Source organism: Manis javanica, chromosome 11 (genome assembly GCF_040802235.1).
Source record: "Manis javanica isolate MJ-LG chromosome 11, MJ_LKY, whole genome shotgun sequence".
NCBI lineage: Eukaryota > Metazoa > Chordata > Mammalia > Pholidota > Manidae > Manis > Manis javanica.
In genome coordinates this window covers 46367792-46382500 of record NC_133166.1, presented here as the reverse complement: position 1 = coordinate 46382500, position 14709 = coordinate 46367792, and the positions used below count along the sequence as shown (strand labels likewise).

The window sequence follows — 14709 nt, the reverse complement described above, 5'->3', positions numbered from 1 at the left end:
ATATGGTTTTAATGAGATTGTTTGAATTGAAAGATGATCCAGATGGGGCCAGTAAGAATTACATCTGCATTAACCACAGGTATTCATTTAGTAGGTATTGTGACCAAACCTAGGCCAGTTGATTCTGCAAATTTTGCTAGAACTGTTGACAGAGAAGTATCTACTGTCTACTGAGGATAAAAAGGTAATGAAAAGTAAGCTTCAAGTTAGTGCATATCTTTGCCACAATTCTGCATCAGTGTATCTGAGAATGAAGTCATTAGAGAGGAAAGCAATACAGAGAAACAGGAATGAAAGGATGAAAATAAAAATATTCACTTGACACCCTTTCGACTGTGAGATTCATGGTGCCTGAAGCTAGTTATCCCCTTGGGAAGTCTTTACTACATGTACCAATAATCCCTCCCCTTTCTGTATAAGTTAATTTGTGATGAGTATCTTTAACATGTAACAGTGGATTGATATAAAATACAATCTTGAATTAGATAATATTTAGAATTTAGTGTTCTAATAATTCTTCTAGATTCTAAATACATTTATTGAAAAAAGGTTTAAAACTCTTAAGAGGACACTTCATCTACAAAATTTACTATTTTAAAAGCTAACACTTCTTTGTATAAATAAGTTTTGAAGGTTTACTTAACAGAATAAATGGCCATAGTTATCCGATAGTTACACCTCAAATCTTGATTCAGAGTTGCCCGAGTCAGTTCAGGCTGCCATAATGAGTTACTGTAGACTGAACATCTTAACAACAAACACTTACTTCCCACTGTTCTGGAGGCTAAGTCCTATGAGATTCAGTGTTTGTTGAGGGCTGCTTCTTGACTTATAAACAGCTCCTTTCTCCCTCTGTCCTCACATGGGTGAAAGAGGGAGAAAGGAAGAGAGTAAACCCATTTCTCTTCCTATTAGGGCACTAATTCCTGAACTTACCTCCCAATGGATCCACCTTCTAATGCCATCACATTGGTTGTTATAATTTCAACATATGGATTTGGGGGTGTCATAAGCATTCAGTCCATAATAAGAGTGCAAACATTATTTAACTCAAAAAGAAAAAAAAATACTTGTTAAGGATCCCTTTGCTGACATAGCCCAATTAGCTATCATATCTTAACTGGATTATTGTAATAATCTCCAACTGTTCTCTCCATTTCTATGTTCTATGAGTCTTTTCTCAACAGTGAGTCTTTTCTCAACTGTTTAGAAAAGACTCATAAAACATAGAAATGGAGTCTCTACTCAAAACATGCTAATGGCTCAGAACAAATTTCAAAATCCCTAATAATGTCCTGTGTAACCTCTGTGATCTCATCCTCCAAGATCTTTCTGACCTCAAATGCTACCGCTGTCCCTCTAATCACCCTGCTACAATGAACTCCTTGCTTTTTCTCAAATATACTAGGTATACGTTTCTCCAGGTGCCTGCATTATTCTTCCCACAAATGCATCCAGGGCTTCCTCCTTCATCTCTTTTAAAGTATTGTACAAATACCATTTTCTCAGTGAGAATTTCCCTAACTGCTGAATTTTAAATTGTATAATCCCTTAGAATTCCTATCCACTTTCTATGCTTAATTTTTCTCTGTATCACTTAGCTCCAATCAATATATTATATATATATTTTTTATTTATATTATTTCTTTCACCCCCCCCCCCCAACCCATGTCAGAATGCTAACCCTTTGTGGCCAATAGGGTCAGTTTCTTTAAAGACCTATTTGTACTTTGTCCATCAGCGAACACTCTATACTCATAACAATGACTTGCAAATAGTTGGAGTTGAGATATTTATTGAATTAAAGAAATAATGGATGTATTGGTTAATCAATGACAATAAATTTCACACGTTGGTAAATAAATATTTGTTGAATTGATACATAAATGAATAAAGGATAAGTGAAAGTATAAGGATACTATTAGAGTTCTCCAGAGAAACAGAACCAAAAAGATATATGGAGCTATATAGAAAGAGACTTTTTATGTGATTATGAAGGCAAGAAGTCCCATGATCTGCCGTCTGCAAGCTGGAAGCCCAGAAGATTTGGTGTATAGCCTCAATAGTGTAATATATATATATAAAATATAAAACCACGGGCCTGAGAAATGGAAGGTTGATAATATAAGTCTGGGTTTGAGGCCAAAGGACAGTGACCCAGGAGTATCAGTGTCTGAGGGCAGGAGAAGATGGATGTCCCACCTGGAGCAGCTATTAACCCATTGTGATTAGAAATACATATTTAGCCATTCATGTGACCAAATATATATGTCCCAGGTATATTTGGTCTTCATCCACAGTTTCTGAAAACACTGTAGAGTCTTAAGGGTGAAATGGCTGTTTTGTCATGTTAATAAGAGACTTTTGGACCCAGCCAAGGGAAGGACTGGAAGTTGAATCAGCCAATGGCCAATAAATGAGTCAAACATAACTATGCAGTGAAGCCCTCACAAAAGCCACCGAGAAGAGCTGATCGTTCCCGGCTGGATTGGATCCTATTTCTCTGTCGGGGAGAGCTTCTAAGCTTGGAGAACCAGAACACCTCCACGCGCCACCCAGCTAGGCCCCACACTTCACGCGGACAGAAGCTCCTTTATTTGAGACCTTCCCCTATGTCTGTCCTTATCTGGCTATTAACTTGTTTCCTTTATGGTTTCCTGAGTTTTTACCGAAATGTGTGTTTTCCTGAGTTCTGTGAGCTGCTCTAGCAAACTAATTAAATTCAAAGGGGAGGTCATTGGAACCTCCAGTTTGTAGCTGGCAGGTTAGAAGCACGGGTAACATCGTATCTCATAAAACTATCTCACAAAACATCCTTATGCAATAGTCTGCCAGTTATCAATTTATTCTTTGAATTTAATCTCCTTTGCCCTGTTTTTTGACGCCAGAGCTGGAGCCTATAAGCCTTTCTCCTTTGCCGGCTGACACAATATTGTGCTTTTTCATTAGAGGGTATAGGCTAAGCACTGATGGAGAAAGTGTTTCTCTTCCTTGTTCAGGGGTGCATCTCTTCTAGCTCCTGCATGACTCAGCTGCCAGTGGTGCGTGAAATGTCTAAGATAATCTTTCCAGTGCATTTCAGTAACACCCCAGTGGGCACCTTTTCAAAGAGTTCCTCTAGCATCATGATGGGTAGTTTCCTGCTTGTCATCCTGTGGCACTCTGTAAACTTCTCACAATTTAGTGGGCACAGTCCATCCATCAAGGTCTTCATTTGTTGTATTGAAAGTCTTCCAAGTTTTTCTTTCTTGAACACTCTGCCTCAGCCATGGAGATAGTGGCTGCTCCCTTACCTGCTATTCCTGTAATCTTTACAGTTCTTTTTATCTCTTAGGAATTAATGGCCTGTTACTACTTAATACTATATTATTTTTCTCATTCAAATTATGGAGTGGATCTGGCTCCTGACTCTACCCTGACTGGCACAACTCAGTATCAAATGTCCTGTTTTACCACTGAGGGGCAGCTAACCTTATGTGAGCCTCAGGTTGCTCATCTGAGCCATAAAATGGAATTAGTCACCCCTTTTTCTGCTTCAAATTCACTTTGGACATTAAATTACATTACATATGTGATAGGGTTCTATATTTTCAATGATATACCCTTTTACTGTATCACCACATGTGTCCACTATTTCAAATCCCTGATCTATTTGTTTATTCTTAAAGAAATCACAAAATCTCAAAGCCTATTTTCTGAATGTTCTGTGGGTAATAAATGTGTAGAACTTTAAAACCGCTGAACCAAAAAGAACAGTCATACAGGAACGGGCCTCTTCCTTACTTGAGAGGGCACGTATAATTAGGCTTTCAGTTTTACCTTCGCAACAACTACAGTTTAGTCATCTTTATATTCCCTATATAGGCTATGGTTCACCCACGCTCTCATGGCTTGCAGGATGCATTCTATCCTATGCTATTTATAGTTTAGTCTACTCCATAATCTATGGTCTTCATCATCTAGAAGTATAAAACTAATACTCTTAAAATTCATATTATAATACTGCTCAGTATAATATGTACACTAACTAAAGCCAATTAACCAAAATACATAGAGTAAAATAATTTCTGAATAATGTTCTATAATTAATAGAGTATTTAATATGCTCTAATTATGCCAAAAGTTCATTCACAGCCCTCAATCCTAGAGAATTCTCTGTGCAGCTCACCAGTCACTCAATATCTGAGAACTAAGAGACCTGTCCTACAAACCTGCATCATCTAAGAGATAATATCCTCTTTGAAGAAGTGCACTTATTGTTTATGGGGATGGGGAAATCTCTTGGATACATTTCAGATTAGATGACTAATTGATTTTGTCTCAAGTGGGCAATTACATTTCTGTGCTAGGACAAATATCTTTAAGCCACAGTTTCTTTTATTATAAAATGAGTAGTTGTTAGGAACAAATGAGATAATCTGTACAGATTTAGAAAAGAAATATATATAATTCCAAATAAAAGAAAAGACTCTTTTGGTACACAAATAACCCTAGCACGTCATTTAACCTCTCTAAACCTCTTTTTCCTTATATGTAAATAGTGATGTGAAAAGGATTCTTTTCTTGAGGTTGTTCTAAGTGTCTGTCTGGTGAGTGGTACATAGAAAGCGCTCAGTACAAGCTATCCATCATCATTTTTTATTACAATTATATTGAGATAGTGTCCTTTGTACTCCCTAGCACTGCACACAGAAAAATCATAGAATATACTATGTGACTGAATACACTTATTTTCCTGCATATCTGGAAGTCATTTCTTTTCGGTGAAATCAAAGAGTTCAGAGACAAACCAGTCATTTGACTGAAACATGTCTTCCAGCTGTAAAACTCCAATCAACTTCCTATAATCTTGGTTCTCTGGGCACCAAAAACTTTTGGATAAGTGTCGGTAACACCCAAGAATTTTCTAGGATTTATCATCTGTAACTTGGTAAATGATCCACATTTATCTTCTGGGTGATCTTGCCAGTGAGGTAATGTAGGTACTTTGAGAACGCTTGACTTCTGAGAGCCAAGAAAATAAATGAAGAAGTATAGCTCAGTTAAAAAAAGGTAATCATTATCATCACTTTGTTTCAATCATTACCATGAGTTCTGTTTGGAATGAATAGCTTAAGATTGTTTTATACAGAATGGACAGGGACTCAAACATCAGGTTATTTTTCAACAGCCTCCTGAATACATGCTGGAAGTATTTCTTTCATGTAATGACTTTTTCCTTCAATAATATTATTATTATATTTTTTCGGTCATTAATCTACAATTACATGAAGAACATTATGATTACTAGGCTCCCCCCTTCACCAAGTCCCCCCCACATACCCTCTCACAGTCACTGTCCATCAGCATAGTAAGATGCTGTAAAATCACTACTTGTCTTCCCTGTGTTGCACAGCCCTCCCCATGCCTCCCCCCCCGACTATACATGCTAATCATAATGCCCCCTTTCTTTTTCCCTGTTCTTGTCCCTCCCTTCCCACCCATCCTCCCCAGTCCCTTTCCCTTTGGTAACTATAAGTCCATTCTTGGGTTCTGTGATTCTGCTGCTGTTTTGTTCCTTCAGTTTTTCTTTGCTCTTATACTCCACAGATGAGTGAAATCATTTGGTACTTGTCTTTCTCCACCTGGCTTATTTCACTGAGCATAATGTCCTCCAGCTCCATCCATGTTGTTGCAAATGATAGGATTTGTTTCTTTCTTATAGCATAATAGTATTCCATTGTATATATATATACCACATCTTCTTTATCCATTCATCTACAGATGGACACTTAGGTTGCTTCCATATCTTGGCTATTGTAAAAAGTGCTGCGATGAACATAGGGGTGCATATGTCTTTTTGAATCTGAGAAGTTGTATTTTTTGAGTATATTCCAAGAAGTGGGATTCCGGAGTCAAATGTATTTCTATTTTCAGTTTTTTGAGGAACCTCCATATTGCTTTCCACAGTGGTTGAACTAGCTTACATTCCCACCAGTAGTATAGGAATGTCCCCCTTTCTCCGCACCCTCGTCAACATTTGTTGTTCTTAGTCTTTTCAATGCTGGCCATCCTTACTGGTATGAGGTGATATCTCATTGTGGTTTTAATTTGGATTTCCCTGATGATTAGTGATGTGGAGCATCTTTTCATGTGTCTGTTGGCCATCTGAATTTCTTCTTTGGAGAACCGTCTCTTCATATTCTCTGCCCATTTGTTAATCAGGTTATTTGCTTTTTGGGTATTGAGGCGTTTAAGTTCTTTATATATTTTGGGTGTTACCACCTTGTTGGATATGTCATTTACAAATATATTCTCCCATACTGTAGGATACCTTTTTATTTTGTTGATGATGTCCTTTGCCATACAAAAACTTTTTAGTTTGATGTAGTCCCATGAGTTCATTTTTGCTTTTGTTTTCCTTTCTCGAGGACATGGGTTCAGGACGAAGTTGCTCATGCTTATATTCAGGAGATGTTTGCCTATGTTTTCTTCTAAGAGTTTTATGGTTTCATGACTTACATTCAAGTCTTCAATCCATTTCGAGTTTACTTTTGTGTATGGGATTAAACAATAATCCAGTTTCATTCTCTTGCATGTAGATGTCCAGTTTTGCCAACACCAGCAGTTGAAGAGGCTGTCATTTCCCCATTGAATGTCCATGGCTCCCTTATAATATATTAATTGACCATGTATGGTTGGGTTTATATCAGGGTGCTCCAGTCTGTTCCATTGTTGGTCTATGGGTCTGTTCTTGTGTCAGTACCAAATTATCTTGATTACTGTGGTTTTGTAGTAGAGCTTAAAGTTGGGGAGCATAATTCCCCCTGCTTTATTCTTCCTTCTCAGGACTGCTTTGGCTATTTGATGTCTTTTGTGGTTTCATATGAACTTTAAGATGATTTTCTCTAGTTCATTGAAGAATGCTGTTGGTATTTTGATAGGAATTGCATTGAATCTATAGATTGCTTAAGGCAGAATAGCAGTTTTGACAATATTAATTCTTCCTATCCATGAGCATGGTATGTGTTTCCATTTATTGGTATCTTCATTAATTTCTCTCATGAGTGTCTTGTAGTTTTCAGACTATAGGTCTTTCACTTCCTTGGTTAGGTTTATTCCTAGGTATTTTATTCTTCTTGATGCAATTGTGAATGGAATTGTTTTCCTGATTTCTCTCTCTGCTAGTTCATTGTTTGTGTATAGGAATGCCACAGATTTCTGTGTATTAATTTTGTATCCTGCAACTTTGCTGAATTCAGATATTAGATCTACTAGTTTAGGAGTGGAGTCTTTAGGGTTTTTTGTGTACCATATCATGTCATCTGCAAACAGGGACAGTTTGCAAGATTCCTTGGCAATCTGGATGCCTTTTATTTCTCTGTGTTGTATGATTGCCATGGCTAGGACCTCCAGTACTATGTTGAATAGAAGTGGGGAGATTGGGTATCCTTGTCTTGTTCCCGATCTTAAAGGAAAAGCTTTCATCTTCTCGCTGTTAAGTATAATGTTGGTTGTGGGTTTGTCATATATGGCCTTTATTATGTTGAGGTACTTGCCCTCTATACCCATTTTGTTGAGAGTTTTTATTATGAATGGAGGTTGAATTGTCAAATGCTTTTTCAGCATCTTTGGAGATGAGTTTGTGGTTTTTGACTTTCTTTTTGTTGATGTGGTGGATGATGTTGATGGATTTTCGAATGTTGTACCATCCTTGCATCCCTGGCATAAATTCAACTTTATCATGATGAATGATCTTTTGGATGTATTTTTGAATTCAGTTTGCTAATATTTTGTTGAATATTTTTGCATCTATGTTCATCAGGGATATTGGTCTGTAATTTTCTTTTTTTTTGGTGTCTTTGCCTGGTTTTGGTATTAGAGTGATGCTGGTCTCATAGAATGAGTTTGGAAGTACTCCCTCCTCTTCTATTTTTTGGAAAACTTTAAGGAGAATGGGTATTAGGTCTTCACTAAATGTTTGATAAAATTCAGCGGTGAAGCCATCTGACCCAGGAGTTTTGTTCTTAGGTAGGTTTATGATTACCAGTTCAATTTAGTTGCTGGTAAGTGGTATGTTCAGATTTTCTGTTTCTTCCTTGGTCAGTCTTGGAAGGTTGTATTTTTCTAGAAAGTTGTCCATTTCTTCTAGGCTATCCAGTTTGTTAGCATATAATTTTTCATAGTATTCTCTAATAATTCTTTGTATTTCTGTGGTGTCCATAGTGATTTTTCCTTTCTCATTTCTGGTTCTGTTTATGTGTGTAGACTCTTTTTTCCTTGATATGTCTGGCTAGGGGTTTATCTATTTTGTTTACATTCTCAAAGAGATAGGTATATGAGAAGGCTTCCATTATCTTTTTGGCCATGAATTCCAAGGGTCATAACTACAGGTTGCTCTTTCTGTGCTATATTGTAGGGGTTGAGATAAAGAGGCAAATAAATAAAAGATGGGGAGCAAAGACCATCCCAACCCCTGTGGTATCTAACCCCCTATATTAGTCCCTGAGATCCCTGAGTCATGCCTAGTATCTATACTTTCTACTTTCTGTGAAACAGAAATATCTTTGCAATCAAGTTTCTTTCTTAAAAAGTTGATTTTCTAACAATTGCCACTGAATTAATCCTGAGTAATGCAGATTTTAAAGCTACCAAGAATGGAGCTAAGACTTGAATCCAGGTCTGCCTTATTTCACAGAGCCTGTGCTCATGTCTGTGTACTAGATTATTCTACAGGTATGTGATCTCTTAATTTCTCACCATGGTTTGTTCCTTAACAATAGTCTTTCAGTTCTTATACTCACAGGCAGTATACCTGTCTACATAATGGTGAAGTGAATGACGGAATTGTTTATTCTCAACACCAGGGAGAAAGAAAAATATTTTGGATTAATTGAAAGATGTCAGTATGAACTCTAATCCTCATCTGCCTAAGTTCAAACCATGAATTATTAACTTTGGCGCATTAAATTATTGAGCTCATTTTTTTTTTTTTTGTATTTGAAATGGGAGAACAATGAGGTAGAAATTCAGGACTCCAGTGAATGCTCAAGAATTTTTTACATTTTCTCTTGTTATGGGGTTAAATCTGATACAATTGGAAAATGTAGAAAGCAATGTTTACCTTCCTCTTTCTTTCTCATCTAATTGGAGGTTTTAGGCTAAGTAATCAAGATTATAAATCTATCTGTGACTGAATTTCTTTCAAATGTCTAGAATATCTTGTTTTGCTTGACTTGGTTTGGCACAACCACAGGTGACCCCACAAATGATTAAGATACAGTCACTAGAAACAAGGTAATGAGCTATTTCTTCAGCAACTGCAGAAATGATTGAATGTAATTAGATATTTAGAGAGTGTTTTGAGCTTTTATTGAGTTCTCAGATGCTTTCTTCATACAGTTGTACAAATATTTAATGGCATTTTCCTCTTCTCTGAATTTTAATCTTTTTATTTCAAAAGCTTGAGTGATTTTTGAACATCACATTCCACTTCTGCATAGATAAGAGCTGCTTCACCAAGTTTTCTGAAATATTATTCAACGTTTCTTTCTGTTTGTAGAATGCTGGGACAAAGCAGTTAAAAGTAGCTAAGATCGCCGCCGCCGCCGCGCCGCAGCTTGAGGGCAGGAGGCCAGGGGAGGGTAGTGGAGCGGTGCAGCTGCCATGTTGGGTCTTAGGCGGCTGCTGTAAGCGCCGACGGAGCGAGCGGGCTTACAGAGCGGTGGCAGCGGTGTGGGATCTGTCTCTCTGGGAGCGGCCCAGAGCGGCGGCGTCTGCGGCATCATGAGCGGGGGCACCCCTTATATCGACAGCGAGATCAGCCTTATTTCCAAGGCGGAGATCCGCTACGAGGGCATCCTTTACACCATCAACACAGAGAACTCCACCGTAGCCCTAGCGAAAGTTTGCTCCTTTGGTACAGAAGACAGACCAACAGATCGTCCAATACCGCCTCGAGATGAAGTGTTTAAATACATTATATTCTGTGGGAGTGATATTAAGGACCTCACTGCTTGTGAGCCACCGAAACCACAATGTTCTTTGCCTCAGGACCCAGCTATTGTTCAGTCTTCACTAGGCTCATCTACTTCTTCATTCCAGTCAGTGGGTTCCTATGGACCTTTTGGCAGGATGCCAGCGTACAGTCAGTTCAGCCCAAGTTCATTAGTCAGCCAGCAATTTGGTGCTGTTGGTGTTGCTGGAAGCTCCTTGACATCCTTTGGAACAGAAACATCAAACAGCAGTACCCTATCCCAAAGTAGTGCAGTTGGTTCTGCCTTTACACAGGATACAAGATCTCTAAAAACACAGTTATCTCAAGATTGTTCAAGCCCTCAGTTAGACCCTTTGAGAAAAAGCCCCACCATGGAACAAGCAGTACAGACCGCCTCAGCCCACTTACCTGCTCCAGCACCTGTTGGGAGAAGGAGCCCAGTGTTAACCAGGCCTTTACCATCTACCAGTCAAAAAGCAATAGAGAATTAAGAGCACAGGTGAGCTGAAGTACACAAAGTTACAAGACCAGAAAATGAGCAACTCAGAAATGATAGCAAGAGACAAATAGTTCCATGTGCTCCTTCAGCTCCAAGAAGAGGGCGTAGAGGTCATCGAGGTGGCAGGGGAAGATTTGGTATTCGACGAGATGGTCCAATGAAATTTGAGAAAGACTTTGACTTTGAAAGTGCAAGTGCACAATTTAACAAGGAGGAAATCGACAGAGATTTTCATAATAAACTAAAATTGAAAGAAGATAAACTTGAGAGACAGGAGAAGCCTGTAAATGGTGAAGATAAAGGAGACTCAGGAGTTGATACCCAAAACAGTGAGGGAAATGCAGATGAAGAAGATCCACTTGGACCTAATTGCTATTATGACAAAACTAAATCCTTCTTTGATAATATTTCTTGTGATGATAATAGAGAACAGAGACCAACCTGGGCTGAAGAAAGAAGATTAAATGCGGAAACATTTGGAATCCCACTTCGTCCAAACCGTGGCCATGGAGGGTACAGAGGCAGAGAAGGTCTTGGTTTCCTTGGTGGCTGAGGGCGTGGTGGTGGCAGAGGTGGTACCTTTACAACCCCTCGAGGATTTCGTGGTGGATTCAGAGGTGGTCATGGGGGCAGGGAGTTTGCAGATTTTGAATATAGGAAAACAACAGCTTTTGAACCCTAAAAGGTCTGGATTGATCATACAGCTTTCTGAAAGAAAGACAACAAAGTTGTTGCATAGTCTCCAAACAAGTCTTTGAAAATAGGTGAATTTCTAGCTCTTCATGGTCCTGAGAATTTGTTTCAGTCTTCGCGAAGAATGAAGTGAATTCGCTGTATATTTGTCACCAGCACTGGGTTTTTGTTCGTTTGTTTTTCTGCTTAATTTCCAAGATAAAATGCAGTTACTTTTTTGGGGAAATGCTCATCTGTGAAAATGAGCATTAAATATATTTGGAATAGCAGAAGGTTAAGTAATTTCTTATGTATAGTTAAACTAAAGCAGTACTTCAGTAGGACTTAAGTATTTTTTCATCACTGAAAGGATTTTTCTTATCACTAATTTGTATTTGGCAATTATTGTAAGTTGCAAATAGGGCCGTGATACTTTGTTTTGAGCCACAGAATTTTGTGTGTGTGTGTGTGTGTGTGTGTGTGTGTTTCTTTTTGGAAATCCTGTAATATCCCTTCGAGGTAGCTTATTTCGTCAATTAATTAGGGTGCTGGCTGGTAGATAATTTTGTCAAGTCAACTATGTACACACAGTAAATACTGTTTCTTAGGCAAAGGTAACTTTTTTATATGGTTGTAAAATTCCATTATATCCCATTGCCAAAGAAACATTAAGAACTTCATATAGCTGTATAAAGAGCAACTAATCTTTTAAAGAATAAACATTTTAAAGTCTGCAAACATACCATGTCCTTGGAGAAGCTAATGTTCTGAGGAGCAAAGCTATTATGGGTGGGTCCTTTTTTCATAGCTTTCCAGGCTAAAGAATTTTTATTTGGGGTTGCTTTCTTTTAGTATTTGGAACATAAATGAAGATTTGATACATTCTTCCAGTATCTAAACAGGATAAATTACTCAGACTCATTGTGAGAACTTAATTTTATAGCAAATGGCATATCACAGGATTTGTCCAAATAATAGATATTTTCAGGATACAAATGTAAATAATCATAGATAAGAATGTGTGTAGTTGTATTTTCAAATAAGTACCCTCCCTTTTTTAAGACAATAAAGCTAGGCAACAATTAATCTGTTAAAAAAAAAGTAGCTAAGATTACTTGTTTTATGTTAGCTAGCTAATATTTCATGGTGTATTTGTTTTGCTGTCATACTGTTGGCTGCACACCATTTTAGCCAAATCATTTTTTAAGTCAAACTTGTATTATCATTTCAAGCTGTTATGTTAAGAAGACTATGTTTACCATGCTGGCCTCCAATTAAGACCAGCAATCTGAAAATTTATGTATACTACCAAAACGATGATTACACTAGTATAGAAATGACCTAGGGTGTGTTCCTTTTGATAACATTGTACATATGCTCCTTTTCCTTCTCTCTATACATGCTTTTAACATGTCAACTTTAATGTTTGTTTAATAGCAGTTTTTTATTATTAAGAATACATATAAGAAATGTGATATTAGAGATGTGAAGAGACAGGAAAATGAATTACTTTTTCTACACACATGAAATTGTTTTTATTGTTACAAATGAACCTCTATTCATTGTCCACATGTATATGCATTTTACAAATTTCACGTCTCTAGACACATGGCTTTTCTGCTTTTGAAATGTGTTAAAAACATCTCTCCTTCTCTCGAAAGACTCATAATTAGCACACCTTCTAAAAGCAATTTTTCTTCCTAATCTTGTGAATCTCTCTACATATGAAACAAGAAAAAATTCCATAATTTACCAAGCCATTCCCTCTTTTAATACATCTGTGTTGTTTTCTATTCATCAGTTCTCTTTCTGTATTTATCATCTTTTTGTTTTTATACTAAAGATTACCTTATTACATTACATTGCACATGTGTGTGTGTATATGTGTGTGCGCAGGAAGTTTCTGTCTGATTATTTCTCTATCATGAATTCTTCCCTAGTAGTGGAGTTTCAGGACCAACAATTACAAATTCCTATGCCATTCTTCTATGCATTTTTGCAGTTTTTTCCTAACAAGGTTGTGTAAATTTTTTAAAAATATTTTAAAAATTATGTGATTTTGGATGTGTCAACACTATACAATATAAAAATATTTTAATTAATATAAAGATATTATATATTTTAAGAAATCTAAAAAATATTTATTGCAAATACAAGAGGAGGGTCTGGCCCAATGTTAATGTATTTAAAAGCTCCGAAATGTTTTTTTCTTTGAATCAGAACATTAACCTCCCAATTTTTATTTTTATTCAGCCTCCTATGAAAATGTCTTTCTGAAAGATCATTTACTGCAAAATTGCTAACATGACAGAGTATTCAGAATAGCAAAATGTGTTAGAAGCACACCTCTCTAAAAGCAATTTTTTCTTCCTAATCTTGTGAATCTCTGTACATATGAAACAAGAAGAAACAAGAATCTGTAAAACTTCAAAACCTCTGAAACTTGATTTCCAGATTCTCTTTTTAACCATGGAATTAAATACTGAATAAACATTTGTCTTGTTTTCTATTCATCTGTCTTTTATTTGTCAGATACATTGAGGTCTTCTTCTGCCAGGCAGTAAAATCTTTGCTGTTGCTGTTCCTTACCTACCTTGTAGTGATTCAAGAGTTTCTAGAATTACATTTTAGCTTCTGTAGTAATTTTGAAGACTATAAAAATGAACCTAACTACAACATGTAATTAAATCAGCACCTCATTAATAGTTTATTAGTCTTTGTTTGCACTGAAGAAGGCAAACAGATTTCATCTTTTATACCAAGTCAGCTCAACTAGTTGTGTTTTTCGGGCACGTGCTGTTGAGAAGGACAGAGAAGACTATCCTGCTCAGCAGGAAGCAGTACTGAGATTAGCTGATTTGTCTCATAGGCCATTGGAGCTTGATGGGAGTGTACTAGCCTCATTCCTGCCATCCAAGATCTGCATATATTTATACTATTCCTTCCAGTTGGTCTGTATGGATAAACTGGTGTATGAATACAAAGAAAGGTGAATGAACCACTTATGATTTGTAATTCTCTGGAGAAATTATTAGTCAAACAAGACAAAAAAAAATCAACTTTGTGAGGCCATTCAGCCAACCTCCTTTAGTGTCCAAATGTTCTGCTCTCATTTATAGGACTGTGAACTAAATGCTGCTAAATCTCACAAGCCTATAGGTTCAAATGAAGTCATGCCTGTGCCTTGGTGGCAGGTCTCTCGGCTGCTCACCTGTCTGACTCCGGGGCAGTGTGTAACAATGGAAGCAATACCACCCCCTAGGAGACTGTTATGAAATGTGTAAAAGGCTACGTGGTTCTCATAATGACTAGTGGGTGTTGCTGGATTTGGGTAGGTAAGGATGTGCAAATCCAGATGCAAAGGGTACTTCTGTATAACAAAAAAATCTCCAACACCCATAAAGATAAACCTGACCATGAGTATGCCCCAGGAACTGGACAGGAAGAGTCCTGCTCCATGTGTCACATGTACTCAAAAAGTGTATTTTTAAAAGAATGTAGAGGTGCCTCTTTCATATGGGTTCCACACAGCTTTTATAACCCTAAACATCTTCTCCTCTTC

At 37.2% G+C, this 14709-nt stretch overlaps 1 pseudogene; it reads left to right on the top strand.

The window, feature by feature from the left end:
- Positions 1-9744: 9744 nt before the first annotated feature.
- Positions 9745-12233, top strand: LOC140844412 (protein LSM14 homolog A pseudogene; annotated as a pseudogene).
- The last annotated feature ends 2476 nt before the right edge of the window (positions 12234-14709 follow it).